Below are 3260 nucleotides of genomic sequence, written 5' to 3' on the forward strand. Positions count from 1 at the left end.
TGTTTTACTGTTTTGTGTATTTAGAAAATGGATGGGGTGGGAGAAATGATACCATTGTCTTTCAGTAAAATGTTTAAATATAAATTAATGTGAGATGTAGATATAAAGTGGTCCAGAAGGATTTACGACTGACACAATACACTAAATAATTCTTTCTACTGATTTTTATGGGAGAATCCTGAACACCCCCATGTGACTGAAGGTGGGCTAACTGATTACAATAAATAAGAACTGAGTGAACTGAGGGGGATAGTTGATGGTTTTAGTTTGACAGTGTTGGTTTACTGTGTTAGTTTAATAGTTGGTAGTTGAACAGTGAATATTGAGTATCGTACCTATATTCAAGTAGTATAGAGTGCATTCTGTGTTAAAATGTATTTCTGCATTAGGTTATTTTTTTAGATATCCCTAACTGACTATTTATTTGTGTAATACCAGTTTACACCAGATGTGTATTCCCACATCATAGCAATTGCCAATCCTGATATGGTAGCAGCATATAACATTAGCAAATCATCTCCAATCTTTGTAGAAACCTATAAAGGTATCCAGGGCTCTTGTCACAGCTTACTTCATCTTCAAAATGACAGCTCCTGAGATTCTCTTTCATCTTGAGGAACAACTAAAAGTCAGTCATAGGTAGCAAGGTTTACACTAGGGAAGGTGAAGGTCAGTTCTGATGTTCATCTTTGTCAAGTGGCTGGTTACCATGATGCTCATTACTGAGTACCTTGGGAAAAAGCTTTTCACAAATTTTGAGTATGTCCAGATCTTCATGAATAATTGTGTGTATAGTTGCCATACCAACTCTAAACTGTACACTTATTGTCTTTATAGACACACAATGGTCTTCATCCAGAAAATTGTGAATTTTCTCAACCAGCTCTGATGTTCTGACATCCCTCTCTCTCCCACACCTCTACAATCCTTGAACTTCTTCTAGCATAAAAGTTAATTCATAAGTAATTTGGAACATTTCATAAGTTTCTGTAGTGTTTTTGCTCATTTTAACACAAAACTTTATTGCATAGCAAGCTTCCAAATGTCCTGATTGCATTCCACAAACTAGTCAGTATTTAGAAGGGTGTTTTCAAAATGTTGTTACAACTGTCTCCTTCAATCTGGATTAACAAAAGTTGGCAGGTCAGCTTATTAGATGCATAGTAATGATATACAAAAATTACAATAATTTAGAAGAGTTACAACTGCCTCTCCTAAAAAAGACTCAAAACTTTTGGAATGCACCTTATATTCTCAAAATTACCTTCCACCATAAACCAAGTTATTCAATCTCACATTATTTATAGGTAATTACACTTGGAATTGGGTAACTAAATCCTTTTCCATCCCTAGAGGGAAAACTATTCAGTCTATTTCAAATTGCATGAAAACCATCACTGATGACCATATGCTATAATAATTAACCATACTGGTTCAATGACAAAAGTACACCAAGGAGAAGGTATAAAGTGTGAAGAAATCTCTTGGTGACTGTCACACCAACCTTCGACAGTAGCCTATCAAAGATTCCATTAGAGGATCCTAGTGATAGGGGAGGAAATGTGGAGTGGATAGTTTCTTAAAGTTAGAACAGAGGAAGTAAAATATAAAAGAGTGGGTGGTAGAGTGTAAATAGATCAAAATCAGTTGAAATGGGAAGAGGGTAATGAAGACCAGATGAAGTGAGAATGCAAAGCAAGATATGGACAGAAGGACACATACACAAGCGAAGTGGAAAAAGAAATAGAACAGCTAGCAGAGGAATAAGATATATATAAAGAGTGGCCAATTTGTGAAAAATATAGAGGTTGTAAAGAATAGGAATTACAACATAATTGTCTAGAGAAGTGATGAGCAAAAAAGTATAGTAGTCTGTGGTAAGTGTTAGGGAAGATAGGACAGAAATGAGGGCTAGAACATACAAACTTCACATCACAGACTGGGATCATTACAAACTCTACCACCCTCTTCTTTAAATTTTACTCTCTCCTCCATTATGGGTGATATATATATATATATATATATATATCATCATCATCGTTTAATGTCCATTTTCCATGCTAGCATGGGTTGGGCAATTTGACTGAGGACTGGCAGACCAGAAGGCTGCACCAGGCTCCAATCTGATCTGACAGAGTTTCTACAGCTGGATGCCCTTCCTAATGCCAACCACTCTGAGAGTGTAGTGGGTGCTTTTACGTGCCAGTCAGGCGGTACTGGCACTTCCTTCAGGTTGGGTAACCATGTATTTCCTTCGTGTTAGCGCACCTGTTACTGTCTTCATTCCTGATCTTTCTCTCTCTCTCTCCGGACAGGTAACCTTGTACATCCTCTACGACAAGACACCTATTTCTGTCTCTCTGTCTCACTATAACCTTTCATCAGCTGACACAAGATCACCTCCTCCAATGCCCACTCCCCTCTTGAGAGTTTTATTTTGTCATGCAAGTACTTGGTGACCCTGTCAGTGCATCCAGCTGTAAAAATCTTGCCAAAACTGACCTCGCCTGTGCTTGTGCCATGTAAAAAGCACTAAGCCCACTCTGCTGAGTGGTTGGTTTTAGGAAGGGCATCCAGCAGTAAAAATCCTGCCAAAACAGTCACAGAAGTTTGGTGCAGGCTCCTGCCTAGCTGGCTCTTGTCAAACTGTCCCACCCATGCTAGCATGGAAGGCAGACGATGATTGACATGCGTTGGATGGTTTGACAGATGTACCAGGCTCCAGTTGTCTGTTTTGGCATGGTTTCTACAGCTGGATGCCCTACTTAAAGTCAATCACTTTACAGAGTGTACTGGGTGCTTTTTACGTGGCACTGGCACGGGTTCTTTATATGTGGCTCCCGCATGAGTGCTTACTATGTGGCACCAGCACAGGTGCTGTTTACATAGCACCAGCATGAGTGTTTTTATGCGGCATCAGCATGGGTGCATTTTATATGGCACCAGAACGGATGCTTTTTATGTGGCACCAGTATCTGTGAGCTTGCAATACAAGGACCTATCAGTTGAGAGCATAGCAGTGAAGGACATACCAGTATGTATGGATGGCCATGATTTTACTTAGCTTGATGTGTCTTCTCAAACACAGCAAATCACCAGAAGTCACAGTCCCTTGTCATCTCAGTGAGGCCCAATGTATGAAGATCTTTTCTCATCACTTTGTCCCATGTTTTCCTGGGTCTATCCCTTCCATAGGTTCCTTCACAATTAGAGATGGGCACTTTATACAGCTGTCCTTAACCATATGCATCACATGACCA

The sequence above is a fragment of the Octopus bimaculoides genome, chromosome 1 (assembly GCF_046866305.1).
Source record: "Octopus bimaculoides isolate indiv1 chromosome 1, ASM4686630v1, whole genome shotgun sequence".
NCBI lineage: Eukaryota > Metazoa > Mollusca > Cephalopoda > Octopoda > Octopodidae > Octopus > Octopus bimaculoides.